The sequence below is a fragment of the Triticum urartu genome, chromosome 2 (assembly GCF_003073215.2).
Source record: "Triticum urartu cultivar G1812 chromosome 2, Tu2.1, whole genome shotgun sequence".
Classification (NCBI taxonomy): Eukaryota; Viridiplantae; Streptophyta; class Magnoliopsida; order Poales; family Poaceae; genus Triticum; species Triticum urartu.
Genome location: NC_053023.1, coordinates 488,425,395 through 488,439,538, shown reverse-complemented (window position 1 = coordinate 488,439,538; position 14,144 = coordinate 488,425,395).

The following is a 14,144-nucleotide window of genomic DNA, read 5'->3' as shown; positions in this document are numbered from 1 at the left end:
ATAAGGGGTGGTGGAGTTTGACTGCAGCAAGCCAGCTTTGACTCAGTGGCTAACCTGAACTACGACTGCAAGTAACTCTTTTGAGGTGGCGCACACGAGTCGAAAAATTCACCATACCAATACACCACTATGGATCCGCTCCCGTCTCCCTACGAGAACGCCATCCATAGCACTCACACTTATCTTGCGCATTTTAGAGTATCCACTTTCACTTGTCTATGAACTATGCAAGGGGTCCAAGTTTCCATATCCGAGGAATCCGGCTATTCGAATAGATAATGATAACCCTGCAGGGGTGTACTTCTTCACACACGCTCTCGCCACTTATCGCCCTGTACACGTCATGTACCTCGGCAACCTTCAAGCAGAAGCCGGTGAGGGAGTCGGCCATGACCTGACTAACCAACAACTCTCTAGTCCAGGTTTATTGCCTATTCGGGTTCCATCCGCAAGGAGATCCGGCCGGGGTGTCGCTCACGGCCCCAAACGATGTGAGCAGGGTTCCCAAGCCCACCATCCGGGTGCCACTTGGTACACCGTGCCACTGTGCCTAGTCTGTCCCAAGCCCACCTGTACCGGGTGCCACTTTGTAGACTACTAACACTACCTACAAACACCAGAAACTAGTTGCAACTCCTGGACAGAGATTGAGTTGATTAATAAGCCGAGAGGGGCCGAGTTACCGGAACCCAATGTGTGGTAGTAACTGTTCATGGATCACAAACACAGAACTCAGTTCCTGAGGACGACTGCAATGAGACAACCCACCATGTACTCCTACATGGCCTCTCACCGCTACCTTTACCAAATCGTGTTCACACACAGTAGGACATGTTCAACACCATTACAATTCATCCCCGATGAATCAGACCTGACTCAACTCTAAGCAGTAGCAAGAATGACAAACAAGCATGAATGAGTAGGCACATCAGGGCTCAAACAACTCCTACTCATGCTAGTGGGTTTCATCTATTTATTGTGGCAATGACAGGTCATGCAAGGAAAGGGGTTCAACTACCGCAACATGTAACAGTTGAATCGTTGTTGTCCTAATGAAGTAAAAGAGAGCAGGAGCGAGAGAGTGGGGTTGTATCGGAATGAACAACGGGGTTTTGCTTGCCTGGCACTTCTGAAGATAATATAGCTCTTCATCAGTGTCATCGATCACGTCATCTGCCAAGAGGGGACAAGCACCGACAAACAAAGAAGAGACACAATCAATGCAATGCACAATATGATGCATGATCATGACATGGCAATAAGATGTGGTTTGAGCTAATGCAACTGGCAACAGGTTAAATGAAGTTGGTTTGAACGCTAGGTTCAAATTCAAACTCCATATGTGAAGGTTTAAATGCCATTATAAGATTTGGCCTAAACAGCAACCATAAGTTGTTCTATCATGCATTAAAAAGGTACAGATGGATAGATTGGATTTTTCTGATCATTTTTCATATATAAATTATTTCATTCTGAGTTACGGATGAATTTATATGAATTTTTGAAGTTTATACTATTTTCTAGAATTTCCTGAGTAAGAATAAATCCAAAAAATCCTATTACTGCGTTGGCATTGCATCATGCTGACCTCAGCAGGTCAACAGGCGCTGTCCAGGTCAAACCTGACCAGTGGGGACCACTGGTCAGTGACACATCTAACTAACAGTGTTAGTTAGTGTTAGATCAAGCACTAATCTAGGTTAATTAGCTGTAACTAAACCTAACTAAGAATTAACAGGGGCGGGCCCATGCGTGAGTGACCCTGGGGGGTCAAACAAGGGTCAAACCCGGGTCAACTCGCCGGAGTTGACCCGTGGCTCGTCGCCAGCGGAGACAGAGACGGCGGAGGGCGCCGGGTTTCGCCCTCCGGCGACCAAAAGAGCGGCGGAGGGGCTCTATGAGACGCCCAGGCTCGCGCGCATCCATTGCGGCCAGCGGCAGCAGCTGGGGTGCACTACAGCGACGGCGGCGATGGCAACTGCGGCGGCCGGAACTACGGGTTCAAGCGGGGCGAGGCCACAGAGGACGGGAGGGCTGGCTAAGGGGCTCACTGAGCTCCTGAAGATGCTAGGAGCACGGTGCCGTGCTCGGTTTCGAGCCTCAGTGGCTGCAGTGACGGCGGCGACATCGCCGGTGGCGTGGAATTCTCGGCCAAGATGGGGCTATGGCCTAGAGGCGGAAAGCAACCAGGGGAGAAGGGGGAGACGACTCGGGGGCTCATCGTGAGTCCGTTTGGAGGGTCAGTGGGCTATAGGGCGGCCGGAGTGCAGCGAATCGACGGCGAGGGGCTTAGGTGCCCGAGGTTGAAGATGACCGTGATGACGATGAAGCAGGGCCTCCTGGCGTCTAGTAGCTCGATTGGGAGGACGAGGAGGTTCTGGTGGTTCTTCTGGACCTGGCGGAAGGGTGAGGGGTGCCCGGTGGCCGCGGTGGTGCTCGTCAGCGGCGGCGGGTGTGTTCGGTGGTGCTGCGCGGAGAAAGCAGAGGAGGGGAAGAGGTCCAGGGGGAGAAGGAAGAGGTGCAGGGGGGTGCCGGTCGTCTCCAGGCGAGCAGCTGGACTCGCGGGGATGCTGCCAGCGCGAAGCAGGAGGTGGAGGCCTCCCAGCACGCGCATGCGTCTTCGCCTCTGCCTACTGTCAGAGGAAGACGGCAAGCGAGGAGGTAAGTGGGCTGGGCCTAGCTGGGGCGGTCCTGTTGGCCCACCAGGTAAGTGGACCTGGTGAGTTCTGTTCTTTTTTAATTTTTCTGTTCTGTTTCCCTTTTCATTTTATTTTGCCACTGTTTTCAAATTCAAAATAATTTCAAACAGTGCCAAAACATTCTGAGATATTTTATGTTACCTCTCTGGACTATTCCAAAAGTACATAGAACATTTCAAAGCATTTGAAAATATATTCATTATATATTATGAATATATCCCCAAATTCAAATAGATTATTGATTTAAATTCAGAGACCAAATAATTCCTTAAAAATGTTCCAGAATTTTGGTTTGATATATAACTCTTGCCAAAATTCACAAAACTACTTTTAGGGCATTTTGGATTCACGGAATGCAATTTAAAGGGTCCTTTCCCTTCTTTTAATCAGATTTCTGAGGTTTCAACAATCCTCAATTCAAGTTTCAGAAATTTAAACATGATGCAAGCAAGATGCAAACACTAGGCAACACCAGAAGCTAGGGATGTGACAGCTCACCCCTACTAAACAAGAATCTCGTCTCGAGATTCAAGTCATGAGGTAAGAAGACAGAGGGTCACAAGCTAACACAATCTTCACGATCCAGATGTCTTTCTCGAGGATGTTGATTCTTTGCATCACCTTGATCTCGACATCTTGCTTTGAGAACTACACCCAACATGACAACGAGTAGAAAGGGAGAATTTAAGAAGAATCGATCTTCCTGAGGTTCGAGCAACTTAGGATCATCTTAATGATCACAAGATCAACTCATGGAATGAGACATAGTAACATCTCTCGAGCTGAGACACGAAGCATACACCTAGAGGGATGGAGTGAAACGGATGGCGAAGGTTCACTAGGTAGGCAACAATTCCATACTCGAATAAGATGGAGCATGAATTTCAAAGTAGCAAGGAGATGTTTGCCATGATTTCATAACGTGGTAACTCGGGGAAGGTGACTCGTAGAATTATTCCCTTAAGTGGCAAAAAGAATTACTTTTGATACTGAGATCATTGAAACTCTCTATACCAGCCTAAGGAAAATCACAGTTGATCAATTGAATGAATTCGAAAGAATGGCATACTTAGTTTGGAGAGGAAACTAGAGCTATAGGACACTCAGCAACGGAAGGCACATTCCAATTGATACCGAGGATATAACCCAATGACTGAGCATGCTCTCAAGAACTTGAGCATTTCCATATTCATCAAGGTTTTACCAAGATCCGTGCCAAGGATCCTTGCAACACATCGTACTACCATGATAAACGGTGATGGAGGATGCAGATGCAAAGGAGGACATCACTTTCTCAGATTTTTCCTTAGTAATGCCAAAGAAGCAAATCTGGATGATCAACCGAGAGACATTTAGCACTCCACTTCTAATGTTCTCCTTGATGTACTAGGTACCACGGTCAATGCTTAAAAGCATCAACATGGCCATCAAGTAAAGGTCAGACTTCGGGAGCACAGGAATCCATAAGGAATAACTACGGAAGTAAATCCTGTGAGATCCTTATGGGGAGGTGGACAACTTCCTCAATCAAGATACTACAATAATATGTCTTCCGGCTGGTGCGTTGGCCACGACATCCACTTTACCGGGTTACAGAGAGACCAATACTATAGTTCTCGGGAAACGTTCCAACCATCATATCTGCCTGAGATTCAGATCTGGTTGGTGTCAGAATATTCCAGACTCATCCAGTCTAGAGAGAAAAATGAAAGTTTGCAACACAAATCGACGAGATGACGTTGCGAGATTCTCGGGAAATGGATTATGGTAGTAAGCTCCAAAACATGAGCTGGTTCTACTAACACCTGTGAACACGTTGTCCCAGACAAGCATGACCACGTAGTAGTCTTATAATAAAAACACTACCGAGTTCAGGTGGGGAACCATCAACAAGGATATCGAAGTCCTTGCATAAGTCTTGCTCTTAAGAAGAGACTTCTTCTCCTTGAACAAATCAATCAGTGGCTTGGTGTGCTAGGGATACGTATAGAATGAAGATGATCAGTCTATCAGACCATATAATACTTCGCACGTACATGACTGACTTGGTACGATTCCAAAGGAAACAAAAACAATCTTTCTCAAATTCACGGCGGCAACTTGCACCTAATGCACGTGAACTTGGAGAAAGTCACTTCTTACACCAAACATGTGTTTCATGAACGGGACATGAAGATAATGCTTACAAAAGTTTCCAACACTATCTTGATATCCAACAAAATAATGGAGAAGACAAGGATGTTGTCGATGGGCTCAACAACAATTCATCTAGGTTTCCATATAAATGGATTTCCACAATCATATGAACAAGGTGATAGCATTGGACATACCCGAAAGATATAATGGTGTATGCTCGAGGGACAACTGCAAGTAAGACAACATTACGAACATCATTGGTTCTGATTTGATTTGACGATAGCCCACACTCAAATCAAGGTTTGGACAAGATAATAGATTCAACAGCTGATCACGGGGATCAGTCGATGAATATATCATCTTTCTTCAACACACACACACAAGGATATCCCTTAGTGATGAACTAAGTCGGACAAGCTTTCATCTTCCAACTCTCCAAGTTGTTGTTTAGCTTAACCAACTAGCTCAGGGTATCCAACACAAATTCTTGGAGAATGGGTGGTTTGGAGGAAAACCAACATGATCACAAACTCAACATAGCAGTCAGGTGACAACCTGGTAATACTTCCGAGAAGATATTCGGAAAATCACGAACCACCGATATGTTATTAAGCTCGAGAACAATCTTGCTTTTCAGGCAAGACGATATGATCAAGGAGCGGGGGATTGTCACAATCCTAACACCTTGGTCGATGAGTGCACCCGAAAATATGGACTAGGTAGCATGATCAATCTTAGGATGATGATTCAATAACCAGCACGCTAAGATTGAGAGTATTGTCAATTAACTACCAAGCAACAAAGTTGCTAGGAGTATTGATTTCGCACATCACAGTACACTTGTCAGCATTCCGGTTACAATAACACGGAACCAAGGAATGAACAATGATGGCAAGAAGTATTACTGCGTCAAGAATTTATAGGAGGTGGTGCAATTCTCATGACACTCCTGACAGAAAGATGGTAACACTCCAAGGTAGAACAGACTAGAAGCTGGGTTAGCATTCTTAATCTACGGAATACAATTGCTTTGACCCAATCCTAGAAATGGATGAGGTACTGGAGTTTGCTTCTCCTAGTCATTCTGAACTAGAATGGCTTGATGGACCACAAGAACGATAGGCACTGATGAACGAATGCTCACATACTCTTGACTATCAATTGATAGATGAAGGTCGGAGTATAACTGAAGGGGGACAACTCAAAGGAACATATACTTTCTGAGTTGTGGATGCATAGATTAGTATGCCGAACGAGTTCAACATATTTCTTCCGGATAACCCATGCGGAAAGGTAGAACTGGCAGAGTCACAATATAGAACGGAGAACTCATCAAGAGCACTCTGGTTGTGATCTTTTGGTTCAAAAGAACTTCTGCCATAAGCACTTCATGGTATTTGGAAGAAGGAAATACCACAAACCTCGAGGACTATCGCAAGGTTAATAATATCCTAAGGAACTAGCAAACACTATCAAAATGAAGTAAGTGGGGTGAATCTCGGGTTCAAGAACCCAGGAATAGAATGCCTACCAACTAAGTGGCATCACGGGATGCTTTCGAGAATGGTGGCCAGAATCATCACACTAGGAATACGAAACATGGCTAGATTACTAGGTGATCCTCTATGACACCTAGGTTCATAATAATAGCTCCAACATAATGTCGAGGCAACAGAGTACCTCAACACACCGATTAGTGTGCTTAATCTGGCCCAAAAATACAACGAAAACATGGAGGAAAGATTTGCAAGTGCATCAGACTATTTAGAGACCTGGGATAACTCGGACAGCATAACGGCTGTAAATGCTCAAAAATATTTGAGACATCCTGCAAAAATGGTGGCATAGCCACTCAACATCACAATATCAAGGTTCTGAGGCCAGCTATGAACACACGGAAGTAGTAGGAACTGAACTAAGTCTTAAAATCAACATTCCTAGGCAACTACGGTTTAGTAACACATCATCCTGAGAGATAGAAGAGAAGCCTAGTTCTTAATCCCCGTGGAAAAGAAGAGGTTCACTCAGATCAGAAGGGCATAAGGTAAAGGAGTAAAAAGAGCCCTACGCGTTCCCTTCCACAATCAATTCCCTTACATAACTAAAGCATTTCTAGACACAACTTCGACTGGTTAGGCTTGGTAATCCTACAGGCAGTCAGGCTCTGATACCAAAGCTGTCAGGACCCTGAATCTAAGTCACACCGATCTAGCCTGTAACACCTCATATCACTTTCCGGCCTCACGCACGGTATTCCCACGGGTGTCGCCTTACCATGGCCCGGGACTATTTGCGCCTTTTGTCTCACGTATATGATAGTGTCGCTAGCATCCATATGACAGAGAACCCGGGCCGACATGACTAGTCGTGAACCCAAAGTGGCACTAACTTACGGGGACAGGCATACATGAATCAACATCGAGCATGTCGGTCAGCAGCGTGTGAATCCGGGCTGTAGCAACTGGGCTAACAGGACTCCGGGAACCCGGGCTGTAGCAGGCTAGCAGGACTCCGGATGTCACCATGTGACATTTCCCCGAAGGGACAGACACAGGAACGAAGTGAATCACATGCCGGCCAGTCAAGTGTTTCGGAGCAGTAGTGTTGGGCTAGCAGGACTCTGGTGAACCGGGCTGTAGCGGACTACTATGGCTCATGGAAGCACAAGACTACATTTCCCCATCAGAGAGGCTACCAAGGATAAACAACTAGGTTGTTGGATCCCACACATACCAAGCATTTCAATCATACACACAATATGCTCGATATGTGTAAATACAACTTGGCATCAGAACATAACTCTACGACTCAAGTATTTATTCATTAGGCTCCAAGGAGCGAGATATTACAAACATAGGTCTCATGACCCAACATTCAGAGCATACAAGTCAAAGCACACGCGGAAGCTTAACATGTCTGAGTACAGACATCTACAAATGAAAAAGGCTGAGAAGCCTGACTATCTACAAGATCCTACCGAGGGCACAAGATCGTAGCTGAGGTATCAAGCTAAACGTCGAGGTCCACGTGGAACTACTAGCGAGACTGACATCTCTCTGCAAAACATAAATTAAGCAAACGTGAGTACAAATGTACCCAGCAAGACTTACATCAGAACTAACTACATATGCATCGGTATCAATAAGGGGTGGTGGAGTTTGACTGCAGCAAGCCAGCTTTGACTCAGTGGCTAACCTGAACTACGACTGCAAGTAACTCTTTTGAGGTGGCGCACACGAGTCCACAAATTCACCATACCAATACACCACTATGGATCCGCTCCTGTCTCCCTGCGAGAACACCATCCATAGCACTCACACTTATCTTGCGCATTTTAGAGTATCCACTTTCACTTGTCTATGAACTATGCAAGGGGTCCAAGTTTCCATATCTGAGGAATCTGGCTATTCGAATAGATAATGATAACCCTGCAGGGGTGTACTTCTTCACACACGCTCTCGCCACTTATCGCCCTGTACACATCATGTACCTCAGCAACCTTCAAGCGGAAGCCGGTGAGGGAGTCAGCCACGGCTTGACTAACCAACAAGTCTCTAGTCTAGGTTTATCGCCTATTCGGGTTCCATCCGCAAGGAGATCCGGCCGGGGTGTCGCTCACGGCCCCAAACGATGTGAGCAGGGTTCCCAAGCCCACCATCCGGGTGCCACCTGGTACACCGTGCCACTGTGCCTAGTCTGTCCCAAGCCCACCTGTACCGGGTGCCACTTGGTAGACTACTAACACTACCTACAAACACCAGAAACTAGTTGCAACTCCTGGACAGAGATCGAGGTGATTAATAAGCCGAGAGGGGCCGAGTTACCGGAACCCAATGTGTGGTAGTAACTGTTCATGGATCACAAACACAGAACTCAGTTCCTGAGGACGGCTGCAATGAGACAACCCACCATGTACTCCTACATGGCCTCTCACCGCTACCTTTACCAAATCGTGTTCACACACTTAGCTCACACACAGTAGGACATGATCAACACCATTCAAATTCATCCCCGATGAATCAGACCTGACTTAACTCTAAGCAGTAGCAGGCACGACAAACAAGCATGAATGAGTAGGCACATCAGGGCTCAAACAACTCCTGCTCATGCTAGTGGGTTTCATCTATTTACTGTGGCAATGACATGTAATGCAAGGAAAGGGGTTCAACTACCGCAACATGTAACAGTTGAATCGTTGTTGTCCTAATGCAGTAAAAGAGAGCAGGAGCGAGAGAGTGGGGTTGTATTGGAATGAACAAGGAGGTTTTGCTTGCCTGGCACTTCTGAAGATAATATAGCTCTTCATCAGTGTCATTGATCACGTCGTCGGAACATCGTCTACCGAGACGGGACAAGCACCGACAAACAAAGAAGAGACACAATCAATGCAATGCACAATATGATGCAAGATCATGACATGGCAATAAGATGTGGTTTGAGCTAATGCAACTGGCAACAGGTTAAATGAAGTTGGTTTGAACCCTAGGTTCAAATTCAAACTCCGTATGTGAAGGTTTAAATACCATTATAAGATTTGGCCTAAACAGAAACCATAAGTTGTCCTATCATGCATTAAAAAGGTACAGACGGATAGATTGGATTTTTCTGATCATTTTTCATATATAAATTATTTCATTCTGAGTTACGGATGAATTTATATGAATTTTTGAAGTTTATACTATTTTCTGGAATTTCCTGAGTAAGAATAAATCCAGAAAATCCTATTACTGCGTTGGCATTGCATCATGCTGACCTCAGCAGGTCAACAGGCGCTATCCAGGTCAAACCTGACCAGTGGGGACCACTGGTCAGTGACACATCTAGCTAACAGTGTTAGTTAGTGTTAGATCAAGCACTAATCTAGGTTAATTAGCTGTAACTAAACCTAGCTAAGAATTAACAGGGGCGGGCCCATGCATGAGTGACCCTGGGGGGTCAAACAAGGGTCAAACCCGGGTCAACTCGCCGGAGTTGACCCGTGGCTCGTCGCCGGCGGAGACAGAGACGGCGGAGGGCGCCAGGTTTCGCCCTCCGGCGACCAAAAGAGCGGCGGAGGGGCTCTACGAGACGCCCAGGCTCGTGCGCATCCATTGCGGCCAGCGGCAGCAGCTGGGGTGCACTACAGCGACGGCGGCGATGGCAACTGCGGCGGCCGGAACTACGGGTTCAAGCGGGGCGAGGCCACAGAGGACGGGAGGGCTGGCTAAGGGGCTCACTGAGCTCCTGAAGATGCTAGGAGCACGGTGCCGTGCTCGGTTTCGAGCCTCAGTGGCTGCAGTGATGGCGGCGACATCGCCGGCGGCATGGAATTCTCAGCCAAGACGGGGCTATGGCCTAGAGGTCGAAAGCAACCAGGGGAGAAGGGGGAGACGACTCGGGGGCTCATCGTGAGTCCGTTTGGAGGGTCAGTGGGCTCGAGGGCGGCCGGAGTGCAGCGAATCGACGGCGAGGGGCTCGGGTGCCCGAGGTTGAAGATGACCGCGATGACGATGAAGCAGGGCCTCCTGGCGTCTAGTAGCTCGATTGGGAGGACGAGGAGGTTCTGGTAGTTCTTCTGGACTTGGCGGAATGGTGAGGGGTGCCCGGTGGCCGCGGTGGTGCTCGTCAGCGGCGGCGGGTGTGTTCGGTGGTGCTGCGCGGAGAAAGCAGAGGAGGGGAAGAGGTCCAGGGGGAGAGGGAAGAGGTGCAGGGGGGTGCCGGTCGTCTCCAGGCGAGCAGCTGGGCTCGCGGGGATGCTGCCAGCGCGAAGCAGGAGGTGGAGGCCTCCCAGTGCGCGCGTGCGTCTTCGCCTCTGCCTACTGTCAGAGGAAGATGACGAGCGAGGAGGTAAGTGGGCTGGGCCTAGCTGGGCCGGTCCTGTTGGGCCACCAGGTAAGTGGACCAGGTGAGTTCTGTTCTTTTTTAATTTTTCTGTTCTGTTTCCCTTTTCATTTTATTTTGCCACTGTTTTCAAATTCAAAATAATTTCAAACAGTGCCAAAACATTCTGAGATATTTTATGTTACCTCTCTGGACTATTCCAAAAGTACATAGAACATTTCAAAGCATTTGAAAATATATTCATTATATATTATGAATATATCCCCAAATTCAAATAGATTATTGATTTAAATTCAGAGACCAAATAATTCCTTAAAAATGTTCCAGAATTTTGGTTTGATATATAACTCTTGCCAAAATTCACAAAACTACTTTTAGGGCATTTTGGATTCACGGAATGCAATTTAAAGGGTGCTTGCCCTTCTTTTAATCAGATTTCTGAGGTTTCAACAATCCTCAATTCAAGTTTCAGAAATTTAAACATGATGCAAGCAAGATGCAAACACTAGGCAACACCAGAAGCTAGGGATGTGACACCGATGAAGACGTGAATCCCACCAAAGGGGACCCGGTACCCGTATTCAACTGAATCGGCCTCGGGACACCATCCTGCGTTGTCGATGTAGAGCTTGCCACGATGACTCTTCATTATCCGGCCCATAGCGTATCCCTTGAGTCCATCAAAGCTGCCCTTTAAGAACTCGAAACCATCGTGCGATAGCCCCACGGTGGGCACCAACTGTCGTGGGTGTGTCACGGCAGATGTCCTCATGAAAGGACTTAGTCGTGGAGCCATTGCAACGGGTTAGCTTAAAGGGGTTAAACCGGATGAGGGGACATGGGGATTTATACTAGTTTGGCCCCTTTGATGAAGGTAAAAGCCTACGTCTAGTTGTGATTGGTATTGCTAGGGTTTCGATGACCAGGGAGCGAATCCGCTTTGACTGGCTCTTGAGTTGTTGTGTCTCGTCCCTAAACTGTTGTGACACCCCAAAATTTTACCCTTATTTTATTAATTTAAATTTTGCCAAGAAATTTAAACTTTTATTTTCTGGATTTTCCTTTGTTTCAGGGCCTTTCTTTACCTTATTATTATGCGGTTTTACCTCAAGTGAAAAAAACTTTCCAAATGTATTATTGGACTTGTTTCTCCCCTCAAGAAAAACATTTCTATTATCAGTGGATTTATTTGCATAATTATTCCTTTCTGAGCCTTATTCCTTAAAAAAATTCTTAAGTTTCAGGACGCAATTTGCACTGCAACCTTTTGATATATTTATCTAAAATTCCAACCAAAATTTGGAGATGTCATGTGATGTTTTTAAATCACTTTTATGCAAAAATATATTTCATTCTTTGGATATTTTGAGCTCTACACCAAGTTTTCAAATCTGGTCCAGTGGGCAATTTTGCACTACAACCCATTTAAATATTTCTTTCTAGCTTCCACCAAAATTATGGGATGTTCATAGGAGTATATTATTCAACTTTATGCAAAAACCCTTTGATGTTCTTTGAAAGATTTGAGTGAATCAACCTCATTTTCATTCTGGCCCAGTTGGGTGTTTTCTACTGCAACCCTAATGTATCTTGCTCTAGTAACCATGAGCTTTTTCCTACTTATAGCCCATCCTACAAAACCCTTAAGTCCAGGAGAGTGGACCCATTGGAGGATTTTAAGTGCATGCAATGAGGCATTGTTCTTTTTGTCCAAAACTGAAGTTTTGCAAAGCTTGCACTAACAAGTTTCTGATTTTGTCCCAATGACCTTGCCATCCTCTCCCTCATCTAAAGAGACACTGATCTGGAAAGGTTGGCCATCCGAAGAGTTGCCTAGATGCACTTAGCATTCTGTCGAACACCTTGAGTGTATAAGCAGATTTGGCATGATTATTAGTTTGCTTTGTGAACTTGATCCCCTGACCTAACCAGCTTGTTTACTAAACTCCTAGATGGCCCTAGCGAAGACCTGCTAAATCTTAGGTGATTTGGAGCCCTCTGGCATGCCGTGGCATTCTACCGAACACACAGCGTGCGTGCTCTGGGCGCGCCCAGAGCGCACGTTTTGCACGCGCGCACACTGAGTCGCCGCGTCCCACTGCCGATGCCCCGCGCTCGTTTTGGCCCTTCCCCTCTACCAGACGACGCACCCGACCCCTCCCGCATCACAGAGCTGCCCCTGGCGCCCTACAGCTCCGCCATCAGGTCGGCCATGGCGGCTAGCGGGCGGCCACAGTGCGCCCTGCCATGGACGGCGCCGCCCAAGCCACCCCCGCATGCCAGCTGCCCTCTAAAGCAGTCCGAGCTCATCCACAAGCTTGTCCACAAGCGCTCGTCGCCGCCACGTCCCCCTGCTGCAACAGAATGACGGTCGTCGGCGTTCTTATCCACGGCCATCGTCAGGACCGACCCCGACCGCCTATTTAAGGAGCCCCGAGCCTCTCCGAAACCTCAGGCGACCTCAAGCCACCCCACCTAGCACCCCCGTAGCAGTCAATCGACCAGGGAAGGTCTTCTTCCCCATCTCCGGCTAGTACAGCCGCCGCCCTCCGGTCCATTCAGTAGCAACCCGAGCCCCTCCCGTCCAACCAGTGCCACCATGTGATTCCCCTCGACCGTGCGGAGCTTCCCGACCCCTCAAAAGCGATCAAAACCCACCGTAGCCCAATTCCCCAATCATGCCCGAAGCTTCCTCCGCCGCGGAGCTCGCCGCCGGCGATTCCCTCCGTCCCCGCCGGCCAGTCGACCACCGGTAGGACCGCCTAGGAGTGGCGGATCCATCCCTGCCCTCGGATACCCTCGAGGGGCCGCCGTTCGCCGGCGAAGATCGCCGGAGCTCCGCCTTCGTTCGGCGAAAGGAGAGGGAAGGTGGGGGACGACTGGTCAAACCTGACCAGTGGGCCCCGTGGACCCACTGTAAGTGACCCAACCTCGCCTCCACGTGTTTTAAGTGAACGTGTAAACTTCATAAGTATGTCTCCTCTGCCCCGGAAGCGTATTTCTATCTGAAACGTTTTCTTTTTTTGTTTTATTTTAAAAAACAGAATTTGACCAAAACTTTGACTGGCTACATATTTTTAAATAAAACTCCAAATGAATTGATTCTTTTTCCTACCTCTCTCAAATTTCACCTAGTTTATTTTAAGATTTATTTCAAAAAATAATTAGGACAACTTTTTGTACTGTTTTTAAAGTATGTGTTATTTGCATATTTTCGAAAATAGGATTTTTGGAGAGAAGAGATCTTTCAAAAAGTATTGAAGTGCACCTCACCTCTCCACACCTTGAAGGCAAGCATTTCTGAACTCAGGCATAATATTATCGTGTGTTGTTTGATACGGTTATAACACCACCTCGACATGAAGCGTTGGTTATTTTTATGTGACAATATGATCATACACCTTGAGTGCATAAATGAAAATTCTTGCTGTTGGAAATGGATAAGCTTGTGATAGCAATCACCCTCATATGCCTCTCATGCCTACCGGG